Genomic DNA, 15175 nt, shown 5'->3' with positions numbered 1-15175 from the left:
TCCCATAGGCATTATTGTTTAATTGCAGGTGTAGAGGGTACATAGGGTTAGCAAGGGTTATCTGTAATGCAAGGCTGGATGGTTATAAACATGTATCACTGTCACTTGTTTCTCCCTTAGACTGAACCAAGCATTGGGGTATCGATCGTCAAGCCTCATTTATATCCAATAGGCTGCACAATTATCAGAGCTTTAATGAAGATTTTAAATCAGGATCTGGTGTGACCTCAGCATCAAGATTGCCTTGTGCACCTTCGTCATGACCCTTGCTCTGATCAGTCTCATTATATGGTGACATGGGTGCGGCAAGCATGACTTCAATCTAGCATAATTAGCTCCTACATATAATTAACGCACCTCTGGTGGCTCTTCTCTATCTGATTGCTTTTCCTCTGGTGTGCTGTGTTATTAACTTTGCAGGGGTAAGAAAACTCCCCAGCTTCAGTTTCTCTGCTGATTATCTCTTCAGTAAGGTGCTCGCTTAAACTTAAATGCTTCTGGTGTATGTTTTGTAATTCTTTATTATACTTGTTACTCCCCCCACCCACCCCTGCACATGACAAGGACAAACAAAGCGTTTAAAGTGATAGCTCAATGTGCATTTTTTCTTATCAGAATAAAGGGAAGGGTAAACGTATAAATAGATATTTCAATGAAATTAATAAAATACTACTCCTACTACATCTTTTTAGGCCCGCGGTTGCTCGGACACATCATCTTTCACTCTGCTGCTTTTTAGGTGTGCATAAATGACTTTTTTTAAAGCATACACTCGCAAAATGAACAGTTAATTGTGATACAGAGTGTTTGTCTTGGACTGAATACACTAACATCATATTGATCGCAAGGCCTTGTTTATGTCACATTTGACTGAGCGTGATCAATTCTGTCCTGGCACTTTGATGGATCACCAATATGTTGTTACGAGTATTGATTAGGGCTATGGTTAGACTAATGCCACCATGTTAAATGGGGTAGATGAAGAAGAACGTGCTGAGCTGGTCAGATTTTTTTCTTGGATGGTCCCTTCTAGAATCGTTTTTCCCCCCCTATCTGTCACTAACATTTCCTGAATCTCATTATTTTTGCATCTCTCTAGGTGAATCTCTTTCTCTCCTCTCCCAATTCTATCCAATAAACTTCTCTTTTTTTCCCCCAAAGCTCCCTCTTGGCCTTGGTGTCTCCCTTTCGCACACAAACACACACTCCTTTCTCTCTGTCTTTGCTCATTATCCCTCCTTCCCCAACTTCTTGACTTGTCATTTTTCCAAAGCCTCTCCCAGATCTCCTTTGTGCATCTGTGAATTGTCTCTCTTCGTAGCTGTGCCCCTGTACAGCCAGACTCCATCCATCTCTGTCTCTCCTGACTCACCCCACTCCCCTCATCCATCTCTCCTGCTCCCTTATTCATATCCTCTCAGCTTTTTTTCCTCTCCTCTTTGTTGCGTGTCACGGCAACCAAGTTTCTCCTTGACCCTGTGCAGCGAAAGCACCCACAATCATTATTTTTGTTTATTGCTTTTTACATTATCTATCATTACTGTATCTATCTATTAAGTCAATGTTAAAATGCACAGAGCTTTTTATTTCTTTTTGTTGCATTTGTTTGGGCTTCACTTATATAATTTATTATTGTTATTATTATTGTTATTTTTATTAATTTAGGATTGGGTTGCAGTGTTGGGATTGGTTCCGACTCATGATATCCAAACATTTCCTACAACTCCAGAGCGTTGTCAAGTCTAAACGTCTAAATGTCTTTTTGACAAAAAGACGTGTTTAATAATTTCCAAAATTCAACAAAATGTTTTATTGCTATTATCCTAATGGGGCAATAATTTCAAAAACGTAATTCTTTTAATCCGATGAATAACTACATTCAAACTGAGGATTTTTTACCAAATGCCCGAACCACCTCAACTGGCTCCTTTCGACGCGAAGGAGCAGCGGCTCTACTCCGAGCTCCTCTCGGATGACTGAGCTTCTCACCCTATCTCTAAGGGAGACGCCAGCCAGCCTCCTGAGGAAACCCATTTCGGCCGCTTGTACCCTGGATCTCGTTCTTTCGGTCATGACCCAGCCTTCATGACCATAGGTGAGGGTAGGAACGAAAATTGCCCGGTAGATCGAGAGCTTTGCCTTCTGGCTCAGCTCTCTTTTCGTCACAACGGTGCAATAAACGGAATGTAATACCGCACCGGCTGCTCCGATTCTCCAACCAATCTCACGCTCCATGGTCCCCTCATTCGCAAACAAGGCCCCCAAGGTACTTAAACTCCTTCACTTGGGGTAAGGACTCACTCCCCACCCGAAGAAAGCACTCCATCGGTTTCCTGCTGAGAACCTGGGCCTCAGATTTAGAGGTGCTGATCCTCATCCCAGCCGCTTCACACTCGGCTGCAAACCGATCCTGTGAGTGCTGAAGGTCACAGGCCGATGATGCCATCAGGACCACATCATCCGCAAAAAGCAGCGATGAGATCCCGAGCCCACCGAACAGCAACCCCTCCCCGCCCCGACTGCGCCTCGATATCCTGTCCATAAATATTCCAAACAGGATTGGTGACAAAGCGCAGCCCTGGCGGAGGCCAACCCTCACCTGGAACGAGTCCGACTTACTGCCGAGAACCCGGACACAGCTCTCGCTTTGGTCATACAGAGATTGGATGGCCCTGAGAAGGGAACCCCTCACCCCATATTCCCGTAGCACCTCCCACAATTTATCCCGGGGGACCCGGTCATACACCTTCTCCAGATCCACAAAACAAATGTAGACTGGTTGGGCATAATCCCAGGCCCCCTCCAAGATCCTTGCGAGAGTAAAGATCTGATCCGTTGTTCCAGGACCAGGACGGAATCCGCATTGTTCCTCTTCAATCCGAGGTTCAACTATCGGCCGAACCCTCCTTTCCAGCACCTTGGAGTAGACTTTACCAGGGAGGCTGAGAAGTGTGATACCCCTGTAATTGGCACACACCCTCTGTTCCCCCTTTTTGAAGAGGGGAACCACCCTACCCCTTTTTGTAGGGATTGCTCTATCTATCTATCTATCTATCTATCTATCTATCTATCTACTGTATCTATCTATCTTTCTATCTTTCTATCCATCTATCTATTGGACAAAGACACTCAAAAAATTGCACACACAAATTTAAAAGACGAACAGGCTCCACTCATCTGGGATGAGTACTCCCCAATTCCTCCACCCAACTTAACTCAGTTCAGAGTTAAGGGGTTGCTAATTGTTTCAGTGACTGATAAATAATAGACTACACAAGTACACAAAGGTTTTTGGAAGAGTGTCCCCGTACGTTTGGCCATATAGTCTATATGCAACCCTGAATTGTTGATTGGGAGCATAAAGGCCAACACAGCAAGTCAGTAAACACCAAAACACCAACACAGGAAGCACCCAACTTCACTCTCTCTGTGTTCACATCAGATTCTCGACTCTACCATTACACCGGTTACTGTTACACACACAATGGTGCCCCATAAAACAGAAGCATGCAAGAACTAAAATTACCCTGACACAAGGGGACATGGACGAGCAAGCAATGATATACTAGAATGAGTTTTTTTATTTATTTGCTTGAGTGGTATCAATTTTCTCATCCAATGTATAATTATGTAATGCCACGGTACATTGTACAGCTCCATTACTTGGCATAAATGTATAAGATAAACTAAAGTAAGATCTAATGAGTACAGCAACTAAGGTTTCACATCTTATGGACAAACACCCAACAGCTTGCTCATATACACGTGCAGCCAAGCGGACAAAAGTCCATTCATTCCTCCTCATTTTCTTCTCCTCCCTCTTGTGTCTGTCTCCTCTCTTCTTCTCCTTTCCTCCCTTTCCAAAGAGCAGGGCCAATTAGAGGACATCCCATGTTCCTTCTTGGCTCAACCAAGATACTCTCCAGGGCCGCTAATTAAACACAATCTCTCTCTCTCTCTCTTTCTCTCTCTCTCTCTCTCTCTCTCTCTCTCTCTCTCTCTCTCTCTCAGCAACCTATTTCCATCACTTCACTCATGCTCTCCTATTTTATTACAACCCTCGCCCTCTTTGCCTATTTGTCAGGGTGGAGGTTTGATATTCACATTGGGACAGTCTTCAGAGTCAATCTGTACAAAGCACCAGACTTGTTATTCTCTTCTGTGAGTGTTAACCGTGCGCCCTGTGACCTCAGCCATGTACACTTTAGGAGAATGTCCAGATCTGACAGTGCTGCTCCTTTTTAACAATGTTCCTCCGCAACTACTGTTGCCAACTGTCCGCAGCTGAGCCCGCTGACACTGACAACCAGTCCTGTTATTGGGCCAGTCATAGTATACTGTACTACTTTCTCTCTTAGTCTCCCTATCAGCCCCCATCACTTTTTTGTCAGGGCACAGTATGAAGAAAATATACAGTGTGCAGCTTCATAGAAACATTCACCTGGCTTTACAACGTGTCAGCCCATTGCCACCATACATGTACATTTTGGCATAGAAAAACAGATAGACCTCTATCATTGCCATTTTCATAATATAATGGGTTTCATCCAAGAAACTTAAAAAGTCAAAGATGTGGTCCAGCCGCAGTGTTTATTCCCATCAAGCACAGCTATTTGTTATTTTTTTGGCTGCTACGCAAAGTCTCTAATAACTAGGGAGCTAGTTGGCAATCTTTCTTGTGTTTTTTCCCCCCTCTTATATCTATACAACTTTGAAGAAAACTTCAGACACCACAAATGTTTTGTTATTGCATCATTTTCGTACTCTCTATCACAGAAAAGAACACCCTGTTGAGCACTATTTCTGTGTTAAAGGCTCCCCCGATGGCCTCAATAAAAGGAAAGAAATATCTCACAAGCAAATCTTTCATTTCCAAGGCAAAATAGGAGCAGCAAGAGATTCCTGCCAGCTGAAAAAAGGAACAGCTGTAGATGCTCATTCTGATTCATGTGCTGCAAACTCGTTTCTTGTTTTTGACTGATGGAGTTAATTAATCGTGATTCTTCAGGATGATCAGGTGACATGTTCCATCATCTGGTCAGTTACACTCAGTTTACTTACACAAATTTAAGTTAAAACAGCGGTGAAAAGCAATGTACATCTGCTAAATAAAATGTATTTGTTTTTTATTATTATTATTATCATTATGTATGTATTTGCTTGTGAAATACTGTATAGGTTTACCATTTCACATATTACAATCTGGGTAAAAACTCACTCTTTGCTTCAAGTTCTTATATCAACCTCTCATGAAAAATGTTTAAATGACATGTTAACGAGACTAGTAGTGCAAGGCTGTACTAGTAAAATTGGTCTCGGAGCTAACTCAGAGTGTCGGGAAACAATGTATAGGACACATGAAAAAAAAATATTTCAAAAACTATTTTCTTGATGTATATGTATATGATTTTATACAGGTTTTCTTATGACGATCACTGACTGTAGTTCAACACTTTGATTCCCCACTGCATCATTAGTTATAAAAGTGCCAGTGACGTCCAGTAAATATACACATCCCAGAAGGATGGGAGTGCAGTGTGAGCAGTTGAAAGAGAGATTGTTCTGGGTCTCACTTTGTCAACAATTGATTGAGAAGAGGTTTTGATTTCCTGACGCCATCCAGATCACCGAACCTCTCCCTTATTCAATCCCCAGTCCCTGAAGCAAAACTAATCCTAACTAAACTCCCAGGATTCCTCCCATCTCCCATCCCACTCCCCGTTCTCTCACTTTCCCCATGTTCTATCACTCCTGAAGTGGCACTAATCCTCCCCCCTTCTTTCTATTTTTTCTTCTTCACCTCTTTCCTTTCCTTCATGTTTTTATGGTATGTCATTACCGGAGCAAAACTAATCCTCCCCCCTCCTTTTCCCTCAGTGGCTATAGTCTTTTCCTTGCCCCATCTTCGTTGCCTCTTGCCCTCTCTCGCTTCTTCCCGCTCAGGCTCCAACTTCTTCCTCCAACACCCTTCTGTTATTCTTTACCTCAGACCATAACAGTATTTACCTCTCTCCCTGCTCCGTCCCACAGTACATAGCTTCTTTTCTCCACGGGAAAAGTAATATTGACAACAAAGCCTTTGGAAAAAAAGACTCAGGTGAAAGCCGCCGCCATGTACTGTATGTGATGTTCCTCCCCAAAACAGCTTACACACATAGGCTTCATCTGACACATTGTATCTAAGAGATGTACTAGAAAGAAGAAGTTGTACCATGTAATAGTGTTTATCCACCTTTCAAATAGGAGAATGTGGCAGTGCAGCAGGAATAAGATTTTTACCCAGACACACATACATGCAGCCAAGCTGGATTCTGACATGCTCTGACATCATATTCATATACGGCCCTGAGTCCTGGCAATACAGACACATAGTCAAGAAAGCCAAACACACAAATAATAATTTACTTGTATTGAAAGAGGCACTGCCCATTTTAGTTGTATCTCAAAGTCCATGAGGAGAGTAGTCACAGAGAGAGCAGGAGGCTGTCATCTCAGTCTTCACAGCTCTTCCACAAATGTGTATATCTCCTGTAGCTGCATAATTACGGAGTTATCAGAGCCTTTTTTCAGGTCCTCGGCTACAGACAGCATATGAAAAGACCCCAATTAAGCAATTATCTTTAGAGGCAGAGCCTAATTCAGTCATTTGAGCTGCAAAGAAGCATTGAGAAGGAGACCACAGTGGCTGACAGCTAATTCAGAAAGTAGGGCTAAAAGCATTAAGGCTTAGATAAAAATGGAGAGGGCATGTCATCATGTTATGCTTCGAAGACTTGTAATAGCAACGCCAAAATGCTACACTCTTGTCAAAAAAGATTATACTTTCATACGCATGCAGTGGGCATGGATGCCCCTTTTTCATGTATGTCCATTCTTTCCTATACGATTTTAATACACTGCAGCTTTTACAGAATTAAAGTCAAGAGTTTGATTATTTTTCATTCCAAGAAAGATCACTAAAACTACAATGGAGTATGAACATTTAGGACATTTAGCGCTCTAATGGCTAACAACACAATCAAGCACCCTTTCTGCAGCATGCCACCTTGTAGTTCAGCTGTTTAACAGTGGCTAAGTGCTGCTGTCAGTTTTACAATTAGTTTCTCACACTCGCTGCTTAAACTCTCTGTCTTTGTCACTCTCCCTGATGTGAGAAGTCCTCCCCCTAAACAATATCCTCTCGCTGTAATGATCCTCACAAGTCACCACACCACTTACACATCCTGTGTTGAATGAAAAAAGGAGAAATAGTTGCAATTGTTTTCACCCATCTGCCATTTCCGCTGTGTCTAATGACTGATCACTTGCACCTCCAAACGGCGTTTCACTTTTTCGGCCTGCATATTCTGGTATTTCCACTGCTTCTTGATCACTTGAACCCAGATGTCCATAACAGTTTTGTGTGAACTTTGAGAAGACACAAAGCTGTGGTCTGCTTTGTTATGTCCAGAGATTTCGGTGTTTCTCTTTGGTTGAATCAATCTCAATTGTCTGTGTTGTACCGTTTGTCAATGTTTCTACACTACTGGAGCAAAGTGAAGTGATGGACAACTTGACTTCCTTCTGGCCTCTTGAGCTCACAATAAATGGGGAAGGAACTGACAATTGCTGTTCTTGCTTTTTATACATTTCTGGTGCTGCAGTAAATTCTAACTGTAGAGAGACTGACGATGTATATTTTGTTGGATGAAGAGTTAGAGCTGTGCTGAATGTCTTTTCATTTTGAAAACAGTCTGCCTCGTTCTGACAATAATCAGCACAATAATAACCAGACATATTGTGATGCATTATTCATTTTTGTCTGTGTCTGATTACCCGCTACCATTTGACAACCATCACACTCAAATGTGTTTGGATTACAAGCAGTGAGGAGTGAAAAGGGGGAAATGGCTCACATATCGCCTATCTATCATGCAAAGAGGGTGTTTTGCAGCAGCAAGGGAAGAGAAGTAAACTGACTCGCTGGGAGTGCAGTTCATAAACACAAAGCTTTAGGTTGACACAATGTCTATCCTCAGCAGAGGACAAGTCGCCTCAACAGTGGACAAGTCAGACAGTGCTCCATTATATACAAAGATAAATCCATGTTGGCAAGGCAATTCATAACGTTTTAGTTGCGTGGGGTCATTTAACCATTTCCATTGATTACTGTCATTTTGGAAGTGTGTTACTATCAAGGGGCCTGAATGGAGAGGCCACTTAAGACTTGACATGCTGATCAATAGTGCAGTCTCCAGGTCCAGACGGCATCTCACACATCAAGGCCATGTGGAAGTCCACCCCAGCTCTCCTCCAGCTGGATCAATACGCCATGCATATGCACAATCACAGAGCACTCCATTTGCTCCCAACATCCCATCAACAGGTGCAGTTATAATATGGCTCATTGTTTGTGAGTCACTGATTCAGCCCAGATTGAGTCGCCTTGTTTTACATGCAGGGAGCAGTCAGACACTTCGACCGCCACTCCCCAGTACAGGAAATGTACTAATGTTTAAAAGACCCCTGAAGGATCTGCCAAGGTTGGAAATTAAGATAAAGCACTCGGTCAATCCTAAAATTGATTTATAACCTACTTCTCACAAAGAGCTCCTGAAAATACATGAGCCGGTGCCACAGTGTTTAAGGCTGATTTCATTTTGAGCCTTATTCCCTTTGAATAGAATCTCAGGATGTTATCCAAAAATACGGTTGGATAATATTTCTGTGAGCTTTAAAGCTACCTGTGGGGGAATGATCGAGAGGAACTATAGAGACTCTAAAATGCTGTGTCCTGTGTTTACAGTGCAGCATAGTGCTGTAAGGACAGGCAGCTTGACCCCTGCTGCTCATATTGACAGACATTACAGATTTTTTTGGCTGTACGACTCAGTCTGCCACAAGCAATTCCAACAGGCCAGCTCATGAAAGAACTCTCAGTGCCAATCTCAATATCCTTTTCAATAGGGGCAACTCATAGTACAACTCTAACACAAACACGCCATAAAGTCCGATAAGCAGAGTCTGCAAGGTTAGATCAATACAGCTAATCAGCAACGTGCCCGAGACCAAACATCTTAAAATCGGTATCACCAGAGGGGCCAGAGTCGCTCTTCAGACCAGATCAATGCCCGACCGGCTGACTCTATTAGAGGGCCTTTATATCAACAGGAGGGATTGGTGGAGGTGGTTGAGTTAGAGCTGGCCCAGGCGCTGCCTCAGGCTTTAACCCCTTGCAGTAGGTTTCAATTGCACTTAAGTGAATGAACTCATGTTGAGATGTTGGTGGAACTCCTGCTTGTTGACTGACTAAGCTTTGACCAGTGTTCAAAGAAAACAAAATGAGGAAATAGAAAGAATGCAGTGTATACAAAATGCTACAGCAAGACACTGTATGGATTAAACCCAATTTTAACCACAGATTGGTTGTCCGTGACTAATTTTAGTTTCCGGTTCTTGTTTGATAAGCAGTTGGAGGGGGGCCACGGTGCCCAATTGCATGCCTGAACGATCAACGATCTGGCCCTCAAACTTTTGGTTGGCGATGTTGCAGTTTGAGCCACTTGGCTGCTGTGAAAAGATTGGATGTAAACTACAGAAAGCTTGATTTAATATTATTGGAGTATTATCTTACACATTGTGGTTCATTGTTGTCTTGACAGACTGCGCTGCGATGTATAAAACAGAACTTGGTTGCAGCACAGATAGACCATATTGTCTGCAAAAATCTGCTATTTTTGGTTTTTCCGTCCACTTTATATTAGTATAATATATAAGTCCACTTTATTGTCAATTATGCAATATGTGCCGGACATACAGGAAATTTAAAATACTTTTCTCTCTGACCCACATATATTCATAGTAATATGTTCATACTTCCGGCTAACACTGTTCTTTTGTCAGATTTCAACAACCCTGACCAACCTGTCCTGCAGCACTAATTCTCTCTAAAATTGGAACTGTTAGACTAAATTTAAGATTTGAAATGGCACTTTAGTCAATGAGTGGGTCTGAAATTTTGACAATATTTGAATCAGATTGTATAGATTACACGTTGATTTATTATGTTCATGTGAGACAGTAAGATGCAGTAATTTGTATTTGTTAAAACTTGTCATACCCTGGTATTGACATTTGGACAAGGGTTTTGAATACAGTATGAGGACATCATATTCTGTTGACACATACTACATTACATTATATCCTAATACAACATAGCATAAAAAAGTTACACAGTATTTTAAGTATTAAAAGATCGCAACTGGGACTGAGTAAACTTTGCAGGGGAGCCAACTCGTCACAGTGAGTGACATTTACTGTTTTTACTTTAATTTTGAGGGTGAAAAACATGTCAATTAAAAAAACTTTTAAGTAATTACATTGTATTAAGACTTGAAAGAAGTTATTTTCCATTTTGTTTTGTCTTCTATAATGTGCTCAGCAGTGTGTCTTCGCCTCTGGACAGATCCCACCAGGAGCTTTAATTTAATATATCTGACACATTTTCACCAGAATTGTCCTTCTGGCCTCAAGGTCTCATGTCGTGTGTCTTTGGTGGAGGGGGATCATTTCATATTTTCATTTTCCTTGACAATCTCCGTCTGAGGAAAATCGGTTAATTACATTAACTAAATTATACATTTTGTGAAATGTATTATTCAAAGATTCAGTTATCACAGACAGTTTGTTGTTTCACAGAATATTAACCTTAAAATGAATTTCACTTTTTTGTATACTTTGATAGATTACTCTTATAAATTATTTCATGCTGTTCTAAAATTCATTTTTTGAATATGCTTCTCTGGACAGTCTAATGGAGCAATTTTGGGCTCTTTGTTCCATCAGCCGTCTTTCAAACTGCAGCGCTCTTTTCTCTCGCACTCTGTATCAAACTTGGCTTCCTTTTAGAAGACGTCCCGCTGTGCTGAAAACACCCAGACATAAATACCCCTTCCTCGCCAGAGCACTTTCCATCTCGCTGTCTGACCTTCTCTTTCTTTCTCCTCTCTCTTCCCAATGTCTTTCTCTCTCCGACACTCCTTTTTTGTACTTCTCTCTTACCTTACCTTCACCTGTAAAAAAAAAATTACCTTTTGCCCTGGTTGGCTGTGTCTCTTTGTGTCTCACTCTTTTTTCAGTTTAAAATCCCCCTGTGTTATTTCTCTCCTCTGGTCCTTAACTGAGCCCATCTTCACTGCCAGTTATCCTCAATCACACTTTCCTCTCAGTGCTTTTCATGTGACTTTAAACCTGGCTAAACTTAATAACACTTCAGAGCTCTTATGGAAGTTTTCTTCATTGAATGGAGGGGCAATGTTAATTCCCCATACCAAAACAGAACAGCGATACAGAACAAACAAACATCTTTCTCATCATATCTCACACTGTACAAATGTCTTAACCTGTGAACCAGACAAATCTTCAAATCCATATTTTATTTTCTCTGGCAGATACCTCTACCCATCTTGTTCAGACAGATTTCAACACAACCAGATCCTGGCCGAACCAATCACAACTGTTTTTGTATACATGTCATATAGAGCGGGGTTTGATACAATGGCTGACAACTTGTGGCGCCTTTACAACAAAATTTAAAAATCTGATGCGTGTGTATGTATATGTAAATACATTGTTATATCAGTCTGGCTTTAGAAGAGTGGGCCTTGTTAGTTGATGGGCAGGCCCAGTACTGACATGACACTTGAGGGGGCGTGTTTGTGTGATGCTGATTTAACCCAGGCCAAACGGTAAAAGAGGAGATTCCTTCAGGACATTGATTCAGAAAGAAGCAGCAGGCCACAGGCTGACGGCTGCAAACCACACACTTTCACGCAAAAGCACTATTGAAGACAAAGATTCTGAAACACTATTCCTGATTCTTGTTCCCCACTACAGGCAGGCAGTACAAGGTGATTTGATTCCACCATGCGAGTCACATTTCCTAGATGCTATTAGGCCTGGCTCAGGCCGTGAGTTTAGGCAGCGGATGGGGGAGTATACACACATCCAGGCAAGTGCGGGTCTCGTTCTGGGGTTGGGTGTATCACGTAGGGAGAGGAGACCAACACCACTGATGTTGCAAACCGGGTTGGCCTTTAGCGGTGTTCCTCTGTTGTTCTACAAGCCCAGGTTAGCTGAGCTGTTGTAACAATAAGTAAGCCCACATATGATTGTATGTTTAAAAAGTGGATATACTGCCAAATCAGACCATCTTAATTATGCAGAACTTTAAGTTATATAATAACTTAGACCAAACCCGTTTTTGTACCAGACTGGAAACATTAATTCAATAGCATTAATTCAAACAATATTCTGCTGTAACTGTTATGTCCTCACCTCCTACTGCCTCATGTTGTGGGGAACAAGAAGCAAGAACAGTGTTTCAGAGTCTTTGTCTTCAATAGTGCTTTGCATGAAAGTGTGTGGATTGAGCCGGTTTATGTTTCTGCAACGGCATCAACTCCCGGGTGAGTCTGTCCATCAGTACGTGTCCAACCTGAAAGACAGATCTACCTTGATGATGGGGTGGTACATGCTGCTACTGCTGCTATCAATGAAAGTCGCATGCAAAGTGTGTTCGAAGCCCTCGCCATGCATAGTCTAACCCTCAATGGCAGCAAATGTGTTTATCCTGCGCCGGCCATTGAATATGTAGCCTTCCAACTTTCCACTGAGGTTATCTCCCCCTGCAATTAAAAAAAAAAAAAGAAAAAAAAAAAAAAAAAAAAAGAGCTTCTTCGCAAAGCAAGTTGGTGGTGATGTGTACATACAGTTGAGTTGGGCATTTTAACATAGGGGTTGACTGCCTTTTTGCAACCTGCCTCAAGTGGCCACTTGATGAACTGTAGTTTTTGGAACTTTATTTTACAGCATCAGAAGATTGCTGCCTGGTCCAAACCATAATTATTATACATAAATAAATTCTACAGCACTTTGCTCAATATTTTTCAGGCCTACAATTGATTATCAATTAGGCTATAAATACAATCACCTTCCTCTGTACACAGCTTTACTAGAATTAACCAGACAACAGACAGAACTCAAGACAATTAAACAAAAATCACCAACAATAAATACAATAAATAAAACGTCTACGGACACCACTGCGGGTTGAACAACCATTATTAAGCCATTAAAAAGCCTGACACCTCTGAGTCAGTAGAATGAACACATTAGCAAAGTAGACAGCACAGATCACAATAAACTCCAAAGCAGCTGCAGCCACAAACTGCAGTCTGATTCCACCGTTTTTACCATAGACCGTTGTCTATGGTTTTTACACACCCCCAGTACAAATGCTATGTTGCTAGGCAACACAGTGGTTGTTGATGTTGTGCTTTGAGATGAGTTAACGTTGTAATTCTACTTACCTGTCTGTTAAAGTCTTCTTGAATCTGCTCCAGGTTCAACTTCTCCGCTAGTCCATCTTCAAAAGCATAATTTAACCAAAAAAGCAAAAAGTTCTCACTCACTTCTAAACAAAAGCAAAACATTTCGCATGTTAGCCAGACCGACCCCAGAATGCACCTGTTGGTGACGCCACATCGCAGGTGTTTTTGATTTGGTCGAGTCTGAATACATCCATGGGTTGACTGCGTTCCGGGCAACCATGGATGTATTAAGTAAGGGAACGCGGGCAACCCGTGACTCTTGTTTTCACAACCTTCTACTCGTGAAAGTGCCCTGGAATGGCACTCAAACCTGTAACTTACTGTTGAACTCGTACCAGATTGTTTTAATCCCAGTTAAAGTTTAGTTATAGTAGCTAGCTAGCAACTAGCTAACGCTAGCTAAAAGGGTTTCCTTGCCTGGAATGATCCAGTTTTATTAATACATCCATGGGAACTACAGGTCTACACTTAGCGTGCAGGCCGGGGCCATTGCATTGGTGATTAATTAAGGTACAACCTTTTTCCAACGCAGAGTTGCAATTACTATAACCCATGACGTCATTATCAATTTATTGTAGCCTACTGTTGTCCACTGCACCCCCAAACCCCCAATAAACTACATGGTAACATGCATGTTTGGTTGAGTGCAGCATCATCTCTCTGGACATTGAGCCCTGCCCTCCAACGGCCGTAGGCTACACACACACCAGCTGCATCAGGGGAATTTGGATAGCAACTTGTAAGTGGAATGAATCTGGCTCATGAACAATAACCAGCCAAGATTGCTCCGATGATTCAAGATGTTTATTCTGACAGCAGAACACCATGTAAAGAACAGCATGGACATATTTTTGACAGGGAAGAAGAAACGTCATTAAGCAAAACTGTGACTATCCACAAAAGGCTTCACAGCAAGTCCTTCTGGGTTGTGCCTTTTTGTTTCTAAAAATTTTGAGCAAACTTCTATTTACGTTTCTAATGTTGCACAACAGAACCTGATTAAAGAAAACTTGCATTAAAAGAAATATATCATCGGGTTTTTGATACTTTGAAATGAATATGGCTGGTTGTGACCCCCTTACACAGGTTGCATATATAGCCTACACACACACAGAGAGCTAAAAAAAAAAAACTTCCCAAGTGTTTTATTTGCAGTATTTATTCATTTAAGTACTTTTAATTACTTTTAATTTAATTACTCAAGCAAAACTGCCAAATTCCAGTTTCAGCGTCTAAAATGCATGGATTTGCCATTCTTCTTTGTCTGATTTAAGACTAAATTACAAGATTGTTCTTGGTCTATAAATGTCAACATGCCAAACAACTGATTATTTGAGACAATAATCTGATGCTTAATCGATGATGTAATAGTGGCAGACTTAATTTGATTTTAACCATCAGTTTTTGTACCCGCTGAAAAATCCTCAACACCATTAAATCATCTTTGAAAATGAGGACACTTATATTAGTATTATTGTTGAATAATAGACTGGTAGATTTCCAATAAAAGGTCATCAGTGTGATAGACTGGGTCATTATTTTTGTTATGCTGTAAATACAGTTACAGCTTTAGGTCATCATTTACCTTTTAGATTCCAACAGGAACCCATTTTCAGCATGATTCATCTGGCAGATGCTCAAGCATTTCTTCACCTTGGAGGCGTCAAACATCTTATTCTGCCCACCACACATCTCTGGATCTCAGCAGGAGCCTCAGATTGCTGACCATCACAACCTAGTGATTTGCTCGGCAACATTTTTCCCCAAAATTGTCAAAAATGTCATTGTAATTCAGAAAATATTTT

At 41.4% G+C, this 15175-nt stretch overlaps 1 long non-coding RNA gene across 1 annotated transcript; it reads right to left on the bottom strand.

Annotated features, from left to right (window-relative positions):
- Positions 1-1048: 1048 nt before the first annotated feature.
- On the bottom strand, positions 1049-13469 carry LOC117957105. Its single transcript, XR_004659438.1, has 2 exons — positions 13350-13469; positions 1049-1476 (listed from the first exon to the last, which is right to left on the bottom strand). It is a non-coding gene; the product is annotated as an uncharacterized LOC117957105 (long non-coding RNA).
- Between the last annotated feature and the right edge of the window lie 1706 nt (positions 13470-15175).

This window comes from Etheostoma cragini, chromosome 14 (genome assembly GCF_013103735.1).
Source record: "Etheostoma cragini isolate CJK2018 chromosome 14, CSU_Ecrag_1.0, whole genome shotgun sequence".
Lineage (NCBI taxonomy): Eukaryota > Metazoa > Chordata > Actinopteri > Perciformes > Percidae > Etheostoma > Etheostoma cragini.
The sequence above is the reverse complement of the archived record's forward strand: the minus strand, read 5'-3'. Positions and strand labels throughout refer to the sequence as shown.